The sequence below is a fragment of the Perognathus longimembris genome, chromosome 1 (assembly GCF_023159225.1).
Source record: "Perognathus longimembris pacificus isolate PPM17 chromosome 1, ASM2315922v1, whole genome shotgun sequence".
Lineage (NCBI taxonomy): Eukaryota > Metazoa > Chordata > Mammalia > Rodentia > Heteromyidae > Perognathus > Perognathus longimembris.
Window position 1 is genome coordinate 39,402,832 of NC_063161.1, and position 21,752 is coordinate 39,424,583.

At 40.0% G+C, this 21,752-nt stretch overlaps 1 protein-coding gene across 1 annotated transcript in view; it reads right to left on the reverse strand.

Moving 5' to 3' along the window:
• The window catches only part of Msrb3 (methionine sulfoxide reductase B3), a 116,405-nt gene extending 107,146 nt beyond the window's left edge, over positions 1–9,259 (reverse strand). The window contains exon 1 of the mRNA XM_048360229.1: positions 9,096–9,259. The gene's annotated coding sequence lies outside the window, so the exon portion shown is untranslated. The remainder of the gene's footprint in view (positions 1–9,095) is intronic.
• Positions 9,260–21,752: the final 12,493 nt, after the last annotated feature.

The window sequence follows — 21,752 nt, forward strand, 5'->3', positions numbered from 1 at the left end:
ATTTGAAAATAGCCAATACAAAGAAGAGGTAGGGGGTGCCGGAAAAGTGGTTCAGTGATAGAATGCTTGCCTAGCCAGCTTGAGACTGTGTGTTCAAAGCCAGGTAGAGCCAAAATAAAAAATTATGGAAGCTACTTAGGAGATTTTTAGACAACCATATATTATAGAACCTTAAAAGGTACATCAAGGGTTGGGAATATGGCTTAGTGGTAAGAGTGCTTTCCTAGCATTCATGAAGCCCTGAGTTTGATTCCTCAGTACCACATAAACAGAAATGGGCAGGAGTGGCGCTGTGGCTCAAGTGGTACAGTGCTAACCTTGAACAAAAGAAGTTCAGCCTGGCGGGGGGAAGGGAAAGGGGGAGGAGGGGGGTATGAGGGACAAGGTAACAAACAGTACAAGAAATGTATCCAATGCCTAACGTATGAAACTGTAACCTCTCTGTACATCAGTTTGATAATAAAAATTTGGAAAAAAAAAAAAAAAAAAAAAGAAGTTCAGGGACAGTGCTCAGACCCTGAGGTTCAAGCCTCAGGACTGGCAAAACAAAGAAACAAAAAAGCAACATCAGGTATTTTCAGTTCAATCCATTAATTTTGCAGAGATAAAAACTGGGGCCTGGGAAACTTATGACTGGTGAGAACAGGTCTGAAGAATCCACCTGATTTCCCCATTCATTATTCAATGTTCTTCTAGGGGCACTGGCAGCCATTTCAACAAGAATCATAAACACAAGACGTAAATATGCAATTTTTCAAGAGGCATTGTCTATAGGTATTCATCCTCTGGCTCAACTCTTTCCCCTCTTAATTCACAAAGACAGGGTGACTACAAGGCATATTCAAGTCAGAAACAAGGACAGTGTGCCATTTTCTGTTCTTTGGGGGTTTTTTTTTTGGGTGGGGAGAGAGCATTTTTTTTGTTTTGTTTTGTTTTCAATTACTGTGAGACTAGAGCTAAAAGACCACTTGTGGCCTCTCTCTCATTGGCCTATTTAATCTCCTAGATTATATATCTACCTATGTATAATAGGCACTACATTCTCATCAACTCTATCCAATCTCAGATCCTCTGACAACAAGACACAATAAAAACTAAAGAGAAACAATAAACAAAATAAAAACAAAAGAGAAAAAACAAACATAAAATATAGGGCTCTGATTTATACCAGGGATGTCTTGATTGATTCTACCATGTAACATAGGCCTGTTTTCAATTTAACATATGGACTGAAGGAATTTTTGTCTGTAGTAAAATAAATAGTAACTATAAGGATTTATATAATTTAGAGTCAGAGTCTAACAGTGACTGCTGTAGGTATATAGAATGTGTATGTATAGAATGCATACATATAGAATGTAGACTGTATATAGAAATCATATACCAAATGTCACCTTAAAATTACACTATAACTGTAATCTCCTCACACCTAAAAACATATTTTAAAAGTATTTCTGTCCCATATCTGAATTGTAACCTCAGAGACTGCTGGAAAGCACAGCTTTAGCATAAAGCATAAAATGGGCAAGTACTGTGCTAAGTATGTTTTTAAGAAATTTCCTTTTAGTCTAGAATTCCAGTATAGCTCAAATTTTCAAATAAATTCTAAAGAGAGATGGCAAGTCACTAGAAGTTCAGTCTAGGATTCTCCTAGATCATGTGCAAAGCAAGAAACGAATTGTCCCTAGATTCTATAACATAATTTCTACAAGTGTATTTTATGAATATAAAAGAATGTCTTGGTAGTTAGAAAGTCTTATTTAAATGTTTTGTTTTCTGTCAGTTGTGGGGTTTGAACTCTGGTCCAGGGTGCTGTTCCTGAGCTCTTCAACTTAAGGCTAGTGCTCTACCATTTTCAGCCACAGCGCCACTTCCAGTTTTCTGGTGGTTTATTGGAGATAAGGGACTCAAGGACTTTCCTGCCCAGGCTGGCTTTAAACTGTGATCCTCAGATCCCACCCTCCTAAGTAGCTAGGATTACAGGCGTGAGCCATTGGCACCCAGGTGCCAGTGGCTTATAATCCTAACTACTCAGGAGACTGAAATCTGAGGATCACAGTTTGAAATCAGCTGGAGCAGGAAAGTCTGTGAGACCCTACCTGCAATTAATCACAGGAAAAGTCAGTAGTGGTGCTGTGGCTCAAGTGGTAAAGTGCCAGCCTTGAGCAAAATGGAGCTCAGGGCCAGCACCCACACCCAGAATTTGAGCCCCAGGACTGGGATAAATAAATAAATAAATGTTTGTAGTTGCTTTTTAAATACATTTTTACCTGCATACATTAGTAACACAAAGGAAGTTGTGATAATTTCACAGATGTTTGTAGTGTATGTTGAGCTTCTGTAGTAATGCTACTAAAAGCACACTAGCAGCATATGAAAGGATTCTCATTTTTTAGAGTTAGAAATTACTCTTGATATTGTATGCTGTTCATGAATGTGCCATTCTAGACAAATGTTATCAACAATGTACTGGTTTCAGAAGCTCAGACTCAGGATATCCATTGCTCTGGAAGTTAGAACTTCCATCCGTCTTTTTGTATTTTACTTGTTAGGCATCTCCAGGTGTTTTAAACCTCTACAATCTGTGTAAATAAAGATCTCTAATAAAAATAAATTCCCAGGACTGGGAATGTGGCTTAGTAATAGAGTGTTTGCCTAAGATGCATGAACCCCTGGGTTCAATTCCTCAGCACCACATACACAGAAAAAAACCAGAAGTAGTACTGTGGCTCAAGTGGTGGAGTGCTAGCCTTGAGCAAAAGAAACTCAGGGACAGTGCCCAGGCCCTGAGTTCAAGTCCCGGGACTGGCAAAAACAAACAAATTACCAAAGGGCTGAACTCATAGTCCATGATAGAATCCTTCCTTAGCACGTATAAGAGTCTATGTTCTACCCAGTGCCACCAATTTTTTAAACAAAAAGACTGGCTTTCTTTTAGGAAGTTAGGTATCAGAAAGTCTGAATCAATGTACCTAATTGTACCAATCCAGATAACAATGCTGCCCCAGGCTATCAGAGCCATGTTCTAGAGGATTAAGGAGGTCAACCTTGAATGTGATACTTGAAAGGAAAGTACAAGCAAAACATCCTGGAAAAGGAAGAGGGAGGGAAATAAATCAGCATAAGTGATTTTTTAAATTTAGATTAGGAAGATGTCAGCACTCATTTTATGGTTAAAAACCTTACTAAGGCAATGAAAGGTGTCCATAAAGTATATGTTTATCTGAGGAAAGAGAAGTCACAGAAGGTGGCGTAAGAAAGTAGCAGCAACCGTTTTACATTTTATTTAGGTCATTTTGGAGATAAAGTTCTTTGTCCAATGTTTGTCATGTGTTGTCTGTGGAGTTAGCAACTGTACTAACCCTTTAACAAAGAAAGCTCACAGACAGAATGCCACCTGCTAAGTGGGCTATCAAATTCTGTCTTCCTTATGATGATTCTCCTCTTCCCCACTTCTTGGTCTAGCCAACAAAGCTCTCTTCTTACCTTGCTCTTTAGGCCTCCTTACTCATACATATTTTATTTCCAGCCTTGATGTCTCCCCACCCTTTGTACCAATTTCTAGTCTCATATATCTACCTATGTTACACACTTCCACAGGACTGTCCTATAAGCATTTCAAACACAGTAGACCTAAAATGACTTTGTGTGTATGAGAAAAAGAGAGAGAGACAGAGAGAGAGAGAGAGGGAAGGGAGGAGGGAGGGAGGGAGGGAGGGAGGGAGGAAGGGAGGGAGGGAGGGAGGGAGGGAGGGAGGGAGGAAGAAGGAAGGAAGGAAGGAAGGAAGGAAGGAAGGAAGGAAGGAAGGAAGGAAGGAAGGAAGGAAGGAAGGAAGGAAGACCCTTATATATTTGGTCCTCATACAGGAAATTAAGAGTGTTTCTGTAAGATAAGTACTACAAAAGAAAAACAATGTAGCTGAGCTGCACTATCAAGCAAAGATAGTAGTTGCAAACAAGCCGTCATAAAGGCTTTAAAATATTAGAAAAGTCAAAATCAACATATCTGGGACAAAGGATATTAAGAGCCTTGCCAGAAATCTTCTTGGATTAAGAGAACGCATAGTCCAGTGAAAAAAAGATGAATACATACGGATCTAACTCTAAGATGGAGTAGTGAAAATTGTGCCAAAGTACAAAATATTATAGAAGCAAAAGGAAATTATGAATTCTACAAAATGAGGAAGCCTCCATAAAATACATTCTGACAGAGGCCTTAAGGACCTCAACCTTTATGAGAGGAGTCCAAGGCAGAGGGAATAGCCTAAACTCACATTCTGTACCTAAAGTATTTTTATTAGAATGTCTATCGCTTTATGTAGTTTTAAGTGAATGCATCCTAATGAGCTATTTCAGCTTAGCATTTATTCAGTAAATTCACAAAAATACATGTCTGAGAACAGAGTAGTTGTTACCAGACAGGGTCTGCACAATCCAATTGCACACTAAACTTATAATTCCTGTGTGTGGTCTGATTTGTCTTTGTCCCCACAGGCGATTTTTTGTCATTCTTCCATCAAGTATGAGCTGTACTAAGGTCCTTGACAGTGCCTCTGAGGAAGTCATACACTGCTACACACAGTGCAGTGGAGAGCAGCCATACATTTTAGAGACTTAGAAGCCCACAATGTAAAGTGTAAGAATTGCAAACTCAAACTATGTAAATGGCTTCCCCATATACTACACATGTGCTGTACTGTATATACATTATAAATAACTCAAAAGCTGGAAGAGACCCTAGGAAAAAACCTTCATCAATTACGGGTCTGTAGGTATCAGGTTCTTCCTCTCAGGAATTTAGGATCAAGGCTCAGTAATTTTGTCTTTTCTTATATATGGAGTTAAGGGACACATGAATATTCAGGAGTTACCAATCACCCACATTCAATCCTGAAAAACTATAAGAAAGGGTGGGTGTTGGGGGAAGAAAGAAAATAAAGGTCATCAAAGAGAGAACAGTGGAGTAAAGAAAGGCAAAGGCTGGAGATGGAACATTACAGGTTTTCCAGGCCCTGCTCATAGGCCCTAATATGATCTGTCTTTATTTGGCTTCCAATAGTCTTCCAACAAATTCTTTCTTCCTTCTTTACTTTCTTTTTGCTAAAACTAGCTCAAGTTCATTTCTATAATTCTCAAGAGAAACTTAAATGAAACAATAACTGAATTGTTGCAGTCAATTGACTAATTCATTGCTCCTCTGCCTTTTCTATACTTTCTTTTTACTTCAACTTTCTTAAAAGCCATAAATACAATTTCAGAATCCCATGCTAACAAATATAAAGGAATCAAGGACTGCACATCTTCAAAGGAGAATTCATTATTTCTGGGAAGGAGAAAATATACAACATTCCACATAAACCCGAGATACCTGTACAACAAGCAATGAGGAATGCTCAGAAATGGCAAATTAAGTAAGTTACTGTTTATTCTATCCAATGCAATTACTTCCAAAGAAATCCCAAAGGTAGATGAAATGCAGTCTTCTGTGAGGTAGAATGAAATGGGACTTTTCAATAGAGGGTATTTTACTTGAAATGATTCCAGGTAGCCAGCCACAGGCTTCCCAACCACAAGAAAGTTGTAGGTCTTCCCTGGTTGGTACTTTTAACATGGAACCAAGGACCAAAACTAAACATCAAATTGTATTAGGGCCTGAGCTTAACTACCCACCAAGAGCCATCAGGCACTGACTATGACAAAAGCAGTACTTTCTGCTACTGAAAGGAAGAAAGTACACAAGCTTGCTATTAAGGAAATCTATTCAGGTATGTGGTGTCAAGACAATCCTAAAGCAGATCTCCGCTCTCCAGATCCACACCCATCTAATCTGACTATAGAGAGACCAGTTTAACATGTGTAGCAAGTCACATACCAACATTCACAAGTTTGAAAGAGATGCAGTGGGTGGCTCTGCAGGGCTACATAAACAAAAACAACGTTATAGGATCCTGGAGTTAGAATACACATGGAAACTATATCCAACCTCATCATTTTGCAGAGAAGGAAGCTAAACATTAGAATCAAATTAATCAAATTCCTCACTGAAATTAGTTACACAGATATGCACACACTCAAAAGGTGTTGTGAGGGACTGGGAATATGGCCTAGTGGCAGAGTGCTTGCCTCACATACATGAAGCCCTGGGTCGATTCCTCAGCACCACATATATAGAAAAAGACAGAAGTGGCACTGTGGCTCAAGTGGTAGAGTGCTAGCCCTGACCAAAAAAAAGCCAGGGCCAGTGCTCAGGCCCTGAGTTCAAGCCCCTGGATTGGCAAAAAAAAAAAAAAAAAAAAAAGGTGCTGTGTCTAGATTAGGACAGAACTAAAAGGCATTATTTTAGTTGCTCTTGGGTGGTTTAAAATCTCCTTTTAGTTAATAAATGCTAATTATATTATTTGTTAAATGGTAACTTCTACTTTGGGGATAGTCTTTAGACATTCTTATTCTTTGACCAAAATAGTTTTTCTTACTTAATATTGGGATTAATATTTTAGTGAATATTTTGGGGGTGGTTTTTTTTTGCCAGTCCTGGGGCTTGAACTCAGGGCCTGAGAACTGCCCATGGCTTCTTTTTGCTCAAGGCTAGCACTCTACCACTTGAGCCATAGCGCCACTTCTGGCTTTTTCTATCTATGTGGTGTTGAGGAATTGAACCCAGGGCTCCATGTATACAAGGGGAGCACTAGGCCATATTCCCAGCCACTTTAGTGAATATTTTAGAAGTTTAAAACTGTGTGTTGATTTAGGACCTGCGCTTAACTACCCACAAAGAGCAATCAGGCATTTACTCTAAGACAAAAGCAGTACTTTCTGCTATTGAAGGGAAAATCTAAATGACATATACTAAATCTTGGCAGATAGGCAATTTAGGCACTGAGATGAAAATCTAAATGTCAAAGAGCTACTTACTTTAATAAAAAAAAATTAATCCAGACACTGGGCTCTAAAAAAAGTCCCAGAAAGTAGACTGATATATCAGCTGGACCAAGACTAAAAGAACATATATTTAAACTGTCCAAACACAAACTAAGTGTTCAAAATTACTGACCACAACACAGTGAATTTTGGTCTTGAAGGGGTTGCTTCACCACAAGTATTAGGTGAGACACAGCTGAGATTAAAAAAAAAAAAAGGCAGGGCTGGGGATATAGCCTAGTGGCAAGAGTGCCTGCCTCGGATAAACGAGGCCCTAGGTTCGATTCCCCAGCACCACATATACAGAGAACAGCCAGAAGCGGCGCTGTGGCTCAAGTGGCGGAGTGCTAGCCTTGAGCGGGAAGAAGCCAGGGACAGTGCTCAGGCCCTGAGTCCAAGGCCCAGGACTGGCAAAAAAAAAAAAAAAAAAAAAAAAAGGCAAACATTTATTCCTTTCAGTATAATCCACTCAATCATTCAGCCCCGTATTTTTTTTAGAAGTCCATCAATAAAATACAGAAGTAGAACCTGTTGCATTTCTCAAAATGTGGTGCAGAAGCTATTACTAGACTATGAATTTATACAAAGTAGGTCCTTTTTGAAAAACACTATTATTCAGAAACAAGTATGAGGCTGAACTTTCTTATTATGTCTCAACTGTTCCTTTAGTAAAATGTCATGAATATCTGCTAATTCTAATTGACAATTGTGTATACTGGATATTTTTAGATAAAATTACCGTTTAAAACCTATTTTTGTTACCTCTGCTGCACCAAAGGGTGCTGACTATAATCTACGCTTACAGGAGTCAGCTGTCAACTAATTTGCATGTCCTAGTTAGCCAGCTCTTGTTCTTATTTTGACAGTTTAGACTACAGGTGACAAGACAAAACAGTAGTCAAGTAAAATTTCCTAAGTAACCTCATCTCTCAAGAATGATTATTTCTGGGGTTCGAGGAAGTGGCAGAGCACCAGCCATTGAGTAAAAGCATCAGATATCCAGGTCGAGTCCCAGTCTCAGACAAAAAAAAAAAAATCATTTCCATTTTTCCTTGCTAGACAGAATTAGAAAAAAAAACAAGAATTTTATGACTCCTCATCACAAATGGGAGTCCGTGCAATTTCACATCTACCTTAAACCCCACACATGTACTTTTCAAGTAAGTTTATGATACGTCTATTTTAAAAGAAGAAAAAGCTCCTCTCTTCGAGAAGAAATGTACTCTAAAAAAAAATCTCTAATACTTTCTGTATTAGTCAAAGAAAATTCTCATTGCAAACTGTTAGGCTATAGAATTGCTATCCTTGATGGTTTCTAACAGACACCTAGCCGGGCAGGGAGTTAGTTTTATTTTCTTCTCGCATAGTTTGGCTTGCAAACGGTCCGTACAGAAGTTAAAAAGTAGACGCTTGGGTGCTCTTTTTATTATTATTATTATTATTATTATTATTATTATTATTATTATTATTATCCTGCTTAAAAGAAAATCAGAAGGGGTACCTGGCAAGCTCTGGTTCCGTTTGGTTTTGGCCTAGGCTATGCCACTCGGCCCGCGGAAGCCTGGCCAGGAGTCGCGGGGCGGAGGGCGCGAGGCGTCGGCTGCGCACCCTGGAAGCGCCCCTCCCCGCCCCGCGCCGCGCCCCTCGGGACGCCCAGCGCCCCCACTCTCCTGTGCGACGCGCGGCGGCGACGCGGGCCTGGCGAAGCGTTCCCACGCCCGGGACCCGTTATCAGGGCGGCAGGGGCGGGGGGAGGGAGGAAACCGCGTGGAGCGGCAAGCGGGGAGTGGGGTTCCCGAGTGACCCCCACCCTGGGACGCGCCCTGAGGCGGGCCCCGCGCCCTCTGGAGCTGGGGCAGCCGCCCGCTTAGGGCCTGTCGCGGGCTACCCTGCGGGACCCCTCCCCGCCGCGCCCGCGGGCTCAGGTTCGCTCTGGGGACGGGATAAGGTGTCAGCGCGGCGGCCAGGCGCCTCGCGGCGGCCGGGGTTGAGGTTGGGGGTTCGCCAGGCAGCCCTGAGCTCCTTCCACAGAGCCCCTCGCCGGCGCCCCTCCTCGGTGGAGGGAGGGGTGTCCCGGGCAAGAAGCTGTGGGGATGCGTCCGGGTCGCGCGGGGACCCCCCTAACTCAGCGAGGGAGGAAGGGGTGAGGGGAGGCCAGGAAAGGTGCCCGAACTTACCGGAGTGTGCGGTGGCGGCCGCCAGGCAGAGGACGAGGAGGCCGAGACAGAGGGGGCGCGGGAGGGTCCGCCGAGCGCGCATGGAAGGCCCGTGAGCCGCCGCCGCCGCCGCGGTCCGAGCCTCCCTCCTCCCGCCCCAGCTCCGGGCGGCGGACGGGGCGGCGGGAGGCATGACGGGAAATTCCTGGGCACCGGCGGCCGAGTCCAAATATGAGCATGGGAGACGCGCGAGGGAGGAACGCGGAGCGCCGCGGCCGTGGACGGGGCTCGCTGCCCGGGCCTCGGCGGTCGCCAACTCCCGCCTCCTCTTCCTCCTCCTCCTCTGTTCTCTCGCCGCAGCCGCGCGCCAGGGCTGCCAGACCCCGAGCGCCAGCGGGAGGTGCGATCCGGCCGCCGCGGGTCAGCCCGGCGCAACGCCGGGGCCCGAGAGGGAGCCGAGCACCCACCTCCGCCTCTCCTCCCGAGACCCTCAGAGCGCGGAAAAGAGAAACACCCGCGCCCAGAGCGAGGCCACGGAGCCCCGGACCCGCGGGAGCTGGGAGCTACGGTAGTCAGGGGATGAAAAGTTCTGGCAAGATACCCAAGTGTGGGAAAGTCAGACGGGAGCGGCACTTCCAGTTCCTATACGCAGAGTGAGCCCATCTGCTATACATCGTGAACGCGCATTAGAGTACAGAATACCACTGAGGCTCAGGGGTGTGTGTGTGTGTGTGTGTGTGTGTGTGTGTGTGTGTGTGTGTGTGTTTTCTTGGAATTGCAAAGGGGCTCTTCCCTAACTTGTTTTAAGCACCATATATGGAAGCGAGGAAGGCTGTGTGTCTGAACAAGTTTTTCCAATAGCTACTGACTGAACTTTACCACCGACCTTCCGCTCCATCTCCAGCCTGTTTGTTTTTGGTTTTTGTTTTTCTCCCTGAGCACATACGGTTCGTCATGTGTTTATTATAGATTGCCTAAAACACAACACTGAAATTTACCCAAAAGGTGCTACTGCCTGGTGACCAATGCCTCAACCCCCAGATGTTTAATGACAAGCCCGAGCCTATGTGTTTGCTTGACATTTCTTTGGCCCTAACTCCTTGAGTAATCAAGTCCAAATGACCCTTAGTTTTTCAAGACAACATAATTATGTCTTAATCACTATATTTTTTACTCAAACAATTGGGGTAAGACCTGAAGATGACAGATGTTACATGTTTACTTCTGGATATATTAAGAAGCTAGAGAAATGATTTATTGATGCAAAACACTTAAGGGCAAATGTCAAACAGATTTAGAATGTGGATTATTATAACATGCACAGAAGTGATGATAATTTGCACACCACACTGTTTGAAAATGCTTTATTTGAACATCAGAAACTTTATTTCAAAACAAATTCATTTCTGGCAAAGTATTAAGGCCCATAGCCAAAAACAAGTCCATTCGCAAATGGCTTTCCTTAAAACATGTGGTGCAGGGGAATAAAATCCCATCCCATAAATAATTTATGGCAAATGGGAAGATTTCACTTTTAACTACAAGGTGATAATGGGAACTGGGTATACCAATGGCAAAGAAATTTGAATACAACAAATAGGGATGTTAAATAACCCATAATCTAACCAGTTAGGAACCTAGAACCTGGACAGTTGGAAGGAAATACTTAGGAAACTTCAGTATTCTCCCACTTTCCTCGTATTTTTTTAAATGTTGAATAAACATCTGTTTTTCTTATTTCAAGAACGCCTAGCACAGTTCTTTGCCCATAGTCTAAATGTTAAAAAATAAATCACATGAGAACAGCCACTTTTAGGCTGGAATGTAGGATTTCCCTATATACAGAGAAAAACATTTTTCAAAGGGTAATAATTCTGCCTATACTTAAAATATTAAATACAAAACTAGAACGTTCTAAAGATGCTAAGTCATTATAACCTAATTCTGTGTTCATTTCGGTGGAGAGGTGATGCACCTGGCAAGACTCCACCATCAACAGGTATTCGAAAGGTTTAACTTAAACATCTTAAGGAATGAAGAAAAAAAAAACCAAACTAGAGGTAATTGAGTGCTGGACACTGAACTAGATGTTTACTTATGGTATCTCGTTTGAATTCTTACAAATACCTGTGATCTTGTTTTTATCCCGCTTATACAGGAGACTGAGACATGGGTAAATAAAGTGCAATAGTATTAGAATTCAAGTCTCAGTCCAGATACCGAGGGGGAAGAAGGGAGGGAGGGAGGGAGGGAGAAAGGGAGGGATGGAGGGAGGGAGAATTTTCTGCAATATTAATCTGTTCTGTTTTCTCAAGATTAAAAAAAGAGGGGCCTTCAAACACTGTGTTCCCTGATTTTGAGTGGTTTTAAGTCACTGGCATGCACTCAGGTTACTTTGAGTACCTGTGGAGATAAAACTAGAAACGTAACTGGCCTGTCTAGTCATCCTTTTTGGGTTTTACAGATGGGGCCTCTGCCTTTGATAGCTAGAGGGTACAGGAAAGGTGTGGCCTTGAGACCACCACCCTGTGAGTTTTGTAGTTTAACCACTCACTAATTTTAATCACATATCTCACAAAGCTTTATCTACTTTCCTTTTCATTATGACCTCAGTAATAATTATTTTAACCAAACACTAGTTTTTGATGTTTTTTTTGTTTGTTTTAACAAAGGACAATGTAGAAGTTATTACTTCTTCTACTTCTTATACCATCCCTCCATTCCCCCAGTGATGTGCTGGGGGACATTTAACAACCAGATCTGGACCCAGGAGTGTAAGGATGACCTGTGGCATAAATATGCCTACCAATCTAATGTCTCTGAAGTCAGAGTTGGGAAGAAAAAGATGAACTAAGTGACTCTCAGGGCAGTAGAGCCAGCTTAGTGTATTACTGCTACAAATCCGCATGAAATATGCTTAGAATCTTTAGGACAAATTCAAGTTGCACAACCAATTCAAATTGCTCTGTGTCCCTCTGCCTGGTTTTCCATTTCTGCTCCCATAGCTGTCTTCATGTATCTCAAGATTAAATGCCCCATGTGGGAAGAATCAGAAAATTCGATTACCATTCTTCTTTGAGTCTATCTCAATACACCACCTAATTGGCCAACCCAAGTGCCAGATGCCTGCTCTCCACTACTACCTCAGCTGTGACTAAGACAAGGGGGTCACATGCAACAGAGCATAGCCAGCTATGCTAAATAAAGCAGCAGGCTGTGATGTTTTTTGTGGGGTGAGCTTGGAGCAGCCCTTTTCAAAAGGATGTATAAGCACGGTATCTACGCCATAACCTCTCTCTTACATGCTGCTCTTGACTCCTTAATAAAATCCCCTGACCACTGCACAAAGCTTCAAGATGCCCTCTCCATATGACCCAAGGAATTGAATGGATGCCAACAATTCCAAGTGGAGAATGGGCACATTAGGCCTAGATACTGTTCAGAAGCCCCAGCCAGAGGAAGAAAAGCTGTTAGTGCTCATATTCAATGAGCTTTTATCAAATACTTTTGGTTTAGCTCCGAGTGCAGAGTTGACATATTAGGCTAAGCTACTATTCAGAAGCTACACCATATCAAGAACCACTTCTATACTCATATGTACTATATATTCTAATATGTATAATTTATATATTTTTATTTATTTTATAACATATACTTTGATATTTATTCTATTGTATATTTATTATATATTCATTATGTTTTATACATATATCTTATATTTATTTATTATATATCAATATATTCAAAGTACTCATATTCAACGAACTTTTATAGAATACCATTTTGTTTAAAACCAGTTGATGAGTTTAAAACCCATTGGGGAAAGCTGGGCACTGATGGCTCACAGCTGTAATCCTAACTACTCAGGAGGCTGACATCTGAGGATCATGGTTTGAAGCCAGCGCAGGCAAAAAAGTCCAATAAACTATCTCCAATAAACTACTCAGAAAAATCCAGAAGTGGCACTGTGACTCAAGTGGTAGAGCACTAGCCTTGAGCCAAAGAATCTCAGGGAGAGCACCCAGGCCCTGTGTTCAAGCCCCTGCATTCAAGCCCCAAGGACACACACACACACACACACACACACACCTTTGGGGAGTGAGAGTGCTACAATACTTTATTCTCTTAAAAGTAGTTATTTTTAATCTCATCATGATGAACTTAGATAACAGCAGTATTTATCAGGATTAATCTTTAATAATTTTCTGAGTAATAGGAATTTGGTATATGAATCAAATACCAGAGTATATGCTTTATTATATCCAGATTTAATACATTTAATGAACATAAAAGTAAATATATTTCCCTCAAATTTGTAATTACACATGCAATATTTTCCCACCAAAATCTTTATTTCATAAGCCAGGTGATAGTGCATTTTTCAGTCCAGGCACTAGTGACTCACACCTATTCTAACTATTCAGAGGCTGAGATCTAAGAATAATAATTCCAAGCCAGCCCATGCAAACAATTGTGATAGGCGCTTATCCTCAAGTATCTAGAAAAAAAGAAAAACAAAACTGGAAGTAAAGATGTGGCTCAAGTGATATAGTGCCAACTATGAGCAAAAAAGCCAAGCTTGAGACCTTGAGTTCAAGTACTGATACATGCACACAGAAATTCGGCTTAATAACTAAAATAATTGCATAAATGTATTGAGCAGTCCTTGAGAAAAACAAAGAAAAGCACTTGGAGCCATTTTGCTTTTTCCATCAACTAGCTCTTTGAATCTGCGACTAAGATTCTACAAGTCCCAAGAATATTTAGAGGTGTGTAGCTCTTGGCACATTGTCTGCTACCCACTCGCTTCCACTGTTCCCCTGTTGTCTTCCAAGTAGGGCAGTCAGGCACCTGAACCCCAAGGAATACATCATGTGAAATTAAATGCTAAGATGTTTGTGATTAAAATATTATACCAGCATTACCTATTACAGGAACATTTTAATAACATTTGATTTAGTTTGCCACTGGAATGCACAATTGGTCCACTCCTGTCAGACTGAGACTGACACTACTCTAGTTCCAAGGAGGGTAATTTTGAAAACTGTTATGTTTGAGATCTGATCTGTGTTACATTGAAGAAAAAGAAACTGATATTTTTGTTTCCCCCTCTTCCTCATCTGCCCGTCCCCCCCTTTTTAGTAAACCAGGCTGGCCTTGAACTCTTTCTGTGTGAGTGGGGGTGTTTATGTATGTGGTGTCACTTACAGGTGGGTGCTCTCAGGTAATGGACCAAGTGGCTCACACCTTTTGCTCGTTAGTACTCAGGTACTCTTGCTTTTGCTTGGGTTAACCTTGAGCTGGGATTCAGACATGTTCCACTATCACCGGGTTCTTCTTTAAGATGGGGGTTCCAGCTTTTTCCCAAGGCTGGAATTCAACTGTGAACCTCCTGTCTCTGTCTTCTGAGTAGTTGGACCTTGAACTCTTGATCTTGCCTCCACTCTGCAAATGCTGGGATTGCAGGTCTGTGCTACCAGACCTGGCAATATTAACCCTTTCAAAGCAAAAGCACTAAGCATACAAGGAAGACATTTTAGACAGAGCAGTTGGAGAAAACAGTAAAATAATTTAGAGGAGATGAAAGATAAAGTATACTGTTTCAAACCAAATTTTAAAAAGAGAGAATACACTAGTTCCAAAAGAACAAAAACAAATAGAATAGTTTTGAAAAAGAGTTAATAGTGAAAAACAAGTTGCAGAAATAAAAGAATAGGACTTCTGGGCATCAATATGTTAATTACCCAATATAACAAAATTATGCATTATTAGGATGTTTGTTGTAGGTTTTTGATAAATACCTTTGATCAGATTTAGCAACTACAAATCCTAGTTTGCTAAGAATTGTGAAAAATGTATTTTTTTAATTTTAGCAGATGCTTTTACTGCTTGTGAGAGTCATTTATTTCATCTATTTTGTTAATGACAAATTATATTGACTTTCTCATGTCAAACTAATCTAGTATTCCTAGAATCATCCACCTTGGTCCCTTTCTATTTGATACATCAAAGTCATGCTAGAAAGGAGGGCAGCCCTTTTTCTACTTACTGAAGTAGGGAAGATTTAAAAAGGAAAACCTCACAAGCTGATACATTTTCAGTTCTCTCCAAGTGAGTATTGTGAAGAACCACAAAGGGGGAACAGCAAAAAGCGGCAAAAAATAGATCCTACTGCCAAGTGGCCTCATAGATCAGCTTAGAAATAGTAACTATGATATTATATAGCAGGCATTTTATAGTATTTCATTTAATCCTGTCATCAGCACAAGTACTAGTTTTAAAAATGAATAAACTGATTTTTAGTCTTTAAAGAACTTGACTGAAGTTACACAATAACTTTAATAAATCACACAGGATCACTATATATCAAAACTGAAACATAAGCACTGCTGACTCCCTAGGCTGAGCTCTTAACCTCAACTCCTTCTTTTGTCTTCACCCTCTGTAAGCAAGAATCTAAGGATGTTTTGGAATACCATTATATACCTGCTAAGTCTAAAAACTCATGGGTCTCTGACCAAGGCAAACATGACCATTTTCCAAAGTGCTGAAATGATAAAACTCTAAAAGTCCAAGTTTCATTACCAAAGGTTGGCAGTGATTCAAAATGCACTTACTGAGATAGATTTTAAAACAGAGTGAAGATATTCTAATTTAGGTAAATATTTAGATGTCTGTAATGAATTAATTCAATAGGTGTCTGTAGGGGATGGCTATTCCTTTAAGACCTGGGGCGGCTGCTAGTGGCCCATCCCACCTCGAAGCCAAACCAGCCCCCGCATCTTGCATCTCGGTGGTGAGCACGGGTGGTGAGCACGTGTGTCGTGATGGCGCTGGCTGAGCCAGAGGCGGAGCTGCGGGAAGGTCTGTGACATCATCATGATGGACGCGCTCATTAGCCTATCGTTAGCACCTGGCCAGTCCCTCTCCTTCACATGTCATTACTGGTATAAGACTGTTAGCCCCTCCTTCGAATAAACCAGAATGCCCCTTGAGGCTTCTCCGGGAGTCAATGCGTCCTTGTCTTCCTTGGCAACTATGGGGAAGGGGGCAGGGTGTCCTGCGACCACACGCTGACCAAGGCTATCCGTGGACCTCGCCCCCGCAGTCAATTCCTACTGGTAAGAGGATATGCATTGAGGGCTATAGGGGACCACACGGAGAGGCAAACAGGTCCAGGACCTCCACGCGGAAGGAGGTAGAGCTTAGCCCGGCAGGTGTCCACTGCTAAATTTTGAATAGTTCCTCCAATTTTATGTTTAAAATAAGTTCCGTTCCTTCTAAGCACAGTTCACCTTTTTTTTTTAAAACTTTTAAGTCATTAAGTATTTGAATTTCACATGAGCTTAATCATGTATAATGCATTAATGTATTTTTTAATTGTCAAGATGATTTTCAGAGGGCTTACAGTTACATACTTAAGGTAATGAATACATTTCTTGTCCATTCAGATAGAAACATACATTTAAAAATCAATGGCGCCTTAAACATGTAGTCAAAGTTACAAAAATAAACTGACTGCCTGTATGAATGCCAATTTCTGCCACAGTACTGATGCTTTCTTCTTCCAGTGGGGAACAACCAATTGTAAACACTTGAAATCATTTTTTTTTTTATTTTAGCTTTTGGGACAGTGCTGGAATTGGGAATTGAAATCATAACCTAAAATGAAGACCAGCTTCTTTCTCTTGGTCTCTTTTTAGAGACTTGCTCTGGTTCTGAGGCTATCATAGCTTCATTCCAGAGCCTTCTGTTAAATCTACATCTTGAGTGTCACTTTTCATGTTTGCGGGTGCCAGAGGAAATAAGTGTCTCTTCCAAGTGAGTGCCCTGCATGAGATAAACTTGAGATACTGTATATACAATTGTAAGCATCACACAGACACTATTTTTCATGTCTTGAATATTCTTCAGACATATTTTAATAATCTCCCAGGAATCCATATGATAATCCATTGTTAATCTCATATTTATAGATTTAGGTTGCTCCTAATTTATCACAATATGTAGCTTCAGTAAACATCACTTTCATTTATCTTCATGTCATCTCTGATAATTTCTTCAGAACAAATTCCTAAAAATTAAAAAATAAGGTTAAGTGGTATGAATAGTACATTTTTTATTACAGGTTGGTAAATTGGTCTATGGCGATGTTTATGCCATCACACACCAATCAACGGTAATCAAGTTTAATATGCAAAAATCCTTTCTGAATTGATTTATTAACTTGTATTTAATTTTGTAGCTGAAATGTTTCACATATTTACTGGCCACTTGCAGCTCTTCATTTGTAAACCAAGTCCTGATATCATTTGTCATTTCATGTGAGAATATTTTAGACTATTATTACGTGCTAATATTTCCCATCCCCTTTATTTCAACTTACTCTCAGGATTTGTGTGTATAAGAGTAATTTTATTGTAATACAAGATGTAATATTTTTCTTTATGGTTTGCTTTTGTGGTTACCTTCATATAAAACACTTTTCTCTTTCTTTTAGTTATTTTACCACTATTTCTGAACTCTTCATTCCTCCTACAACTTACCTGGTTATGTGTGGGAGAGTTAATAAAGAGACTGACATAAAGTCTAATACAAAAATAGAATTTGTCATGAATTCAAAGAATCAGAAAAAAAAATCAGCTGTGCCTCTTCATCCCTGCTAAATGACTAAACTAAATGACTGCATAATGATATTCACCTTTTCATTGTTCCCAGTTCATTGCTTAGAACAGTATTTCCCAACCTTTTAAAAACATTACTGGTCCTCAGGGAATGGATAATTGTACAGTGTGTGGTTAAATGGAGGAAGTGGTTTATATATGGCAGGTGACTATGCCTTGAGCTCCACTATCCAAGTCATGCTGCCTCTCTAAAAGCTAGTATAGTGCCATGTCTGTAACCCACTCATGATATCACTTGGGAGGTCTGTTCTCTGGTGATGTGCTAGTGATAGAGAGGAACCTGTGTCTGCCAAATAAAGTGATCTCTGAAGAAAATAATAAACATCCAAGTTGGGTACTGGCAGCTCCTACTAACTACTCAGAAGGCTGACATCTGTCATGATTCAAAGCCAGCCTGGGCAGTAATGTCTGTGAAATTCTCATCTCCAATTAACCATTAAAATGCTGGAAGTGAAGCTGTGGCTTAAGTGGTATAGCACCATGCTTGAGTGAAAAAGCTCCAGGATAGTGCCCAAGCTCCAGTGCTGGCACCCTCCTGACACACACAAATAAGCATCAGGAAACCATCTACCTGCTCCCTTGTTTTATAGTGTGCCCTAGAATATAGAACTTGATGAACACTACTGAATGTGTTGTTATTGGAACATATGAAACTTTTGCATCCAATACCTTCTCAGTCAAATTTCTTTAAGGAAACTGAGGGATTCCCATATTGTGGAAATACCAGGTCATTAAGATCCTCTATATTACTGTAAGTGGGAGGGTCTGGGCCTCTTCTATGGAGGCTGGAACCACAGACCCTAGCACAAGTAACATCATAGATCTAGTACTGCAACTAGTCTTTTAAGATGTTTTCACTTTCATTGAAAGATTCCCTTTTCCCACTAATTTTATAAGGCACTTTTATTTAGTTCTTGTATATCAGAGTCCTTATAATTTAAGTATTTATTAACTATATTACTTCACTTATGTTGACTATCACAGAAAATATTCTTAAAAAAAAAAAGGAGGGTGAGAGATGCCAGGCACTGGTGGCTCATGCCTATAATCCTAGCTATTCAGGAGGCCAAGATTTGAGGAATGCAGTTCAAAGCCACCTCAGACAGAAAAGTTCATGAGACTCTTATGTCTCCAATAAACTACTCAGAAAAAGCTGGAAGTGGTGCTGTGGCTCAAGTGGTAAAGTGCTTGCCCTGAGCCAAAGAAGCTCAGGGACAAGCACCCAGTCCCTGAGTTCAAGCCCCAGGACCTGTAAAATACAAAGGGGAAAAGGGGGAAGAACGTAGTCAAGAATCCAATGTGTATCCTACAAAATTAAGAAGAATGAGGGAAAAGGGTGGGTGGAGGGAAGATGGGTAAGAATGGTAAAAGGGATGACAGTGATTGAGATATATTGTATTCATAAACTGCTTTGGTTAAATGGGAACTCCTTCGTACAACTTCTTAAATAAAAATTTAAAGTACTCTTCAAAAAGTCAACATCTCAGTGAATATTATCTGCTGCACAGATAATATGCCTTGTCCATTGTTAAAATGTTTGCCAATGTCTTCCTAATTGTCAGACCAAAATACCAGGTAAGTGCAATACAAAACCATTTCAAAACTTGTAAGCCTCTCAAAGTGCAAAGGATTCCATGAAGTCAAGAAAAATAACAGAAAACTGCTGAAGTCATGAGCACTGACAGGGAGTTTGCCAAGCCCAGTCCAGTCTCTGAAGGAAAGTTGACAACAAAAAGATGGAGTGCATAAAGGAAAAATATGCCATTTTGCAAAAATGAGGCAGGGCCTCATTTTAGAAATTATCATTTCATACTTTCAAAAAAATGTTACCAGGCTGGGAATGTGGCTTAATTGGTAGGGTGCTTGCCTAGCATACATGAAACCCTGGGTTCGACTCCTCAGCACCACATGAAGTGGCGCTGTGGCTCAAGAGGTAGAGTTGCAGGACTGGCAAAAAACAAAACAAAAAAATGTTACCAAAAAGTCACTTCTGAAATTTAATCTATTTTTAATCTAACTTTTGTTATGTCTAAAACTTATGTAATTTTATAATGCTAGTCAAACATATTAAAAGTTGTAGTGAAACTATGATGAAAATGTGATTCCTGTTTCCAGGCATTTATTCTCTCATTGGCTACAAACTTTTAACTTCATTGTTAACACATTCTTGCTAATTTCTGCATAGATTTAATTGGCTTTAATATCTGAGAGGGTCAGTCTATTCTTATTTAGCACTTTCAAATTTAAAAACACCTTTCTTGTTTTCTTAGTTGATATCCTAAAATTCTTAGAAATGATATCTTTTGGGACTTGCATTAGAATTGTATTAAGCCCTTTGATAAAGGAAAAGGCACATTCTATAAAGAACATGTTCATTCTATCAGGGAAAAGTAATATATCCCTCTGTTTGTTTTCGTTGATCTAAGTTTTCCTCACATAGGTGCTGCCATTTTTTCTTGCTGAATTTATTTCCAGGAATATCTGTACACCTGTCTATCAACTCACCATCAAAAACAGTGTTCCCTGTTGAACAATCAGGCACCAATAGCCAGTTATTGCTTTGTTTTTACTAACAGTAAAAATAATTCTTGAAGATAGAGGTAAAGAATTATGTAATATCACTTATTTCCAGAATACAGTGGCACAAAACATCTTAAAAATCTAATTATGAAACACCCTTTATAGTAGATTAAGCATTTAAAAAAGCCTTTTTAAAAATTACTAATCAGGTAATAAGGGAAGGCAATCCTGAGGCCAGAAAAGACACAAAAGGACAAAACAATGACATCCATGTGAGACCAGTGGTGGCCCAACACATCTCTTGATTCCTAGTGATCTGGAAGTGTCAACACATTCTGCTCACAGCTACATGGTAACATTCCTAATAGTTTATATTCTATGTGACAAAACAACCCCTAGATTGTAAAGGTTGAAATCAGAGGATGTACTCAAACAATATAGAATGGAATTTAAAATTAGTAACAAATTGGTGAAATCCACAAATAATATGAAAATGAAAAACTACATTCTGAAGTACTAAAAAATATAAAGGAAACTGGAATGTATTGAGATGACAAAAATGGGATACACAATATACCCAAACTTACAGGATGCAGCTTTAACAGTGCATACAAGGAAACATATAGCACTAAAAGTCTGTATTTAAACGGTAGTCCCCAGTTATACAAGAAATGGAGGTCAGTTTGAGGCCAGCTCAAGCATAAACAAACATTATGGAAGATTGCCTCAACAATTGAGCCAGGCATGGTCATATACACTTATAATCCCAGATATGTTGGGGCCATAGATGGAACACTTACGGCCCAAGTCTAGCCCAGACAAAAACTTGAGGCCCCTTACCATGCAAAATAAACAAACAAAAAAAGCAACCATAAGAACTAGGGTTGGCCAATAATCATAGGTATTTGTAAAATTGAGATAAGATAGATCAGGGTTGAAGACATGAGTTGGTCAAGACCTGCAGTTGGTATGGCAGCCACTGGCATGGTTACTGCATAAACTTCAGTTACTACATCCGAAGAACTGCAGTTTCAATCTGCATTAATTGGAATTATAAAATAATTTCAATTATGTTGACTTGTTCTAATAATTTATAAAATCTAAATATAGATCAAGTAGCTTTAGTTTGGGTTTCTGTTACAGGACATAGTTGGATAAAGTGCTAAGAGGGACTCAGATGAATCTCTACTTTAAAAAATAAGATTACATAATGTTTTGTGGTTGATTTCTCAAAATTGGTTGGAATTTTTCTTGCATTTGTAGAAAAATGAGATACAGATACAAAAGATATATAGACATAAAGCCTGTGATTCTACAGGCACCTCAAACTCAAAATTACCAAAATCCATCCTACCATCTTTCATCTTCTCCAAATGGTCAGAGATTATTTGCTACATTAGAAAATTACATTAATTCTTCCTTCAATATCTGATCATGTTTTTCCAATTTTAACTCATATTATTTAAATCTTTCC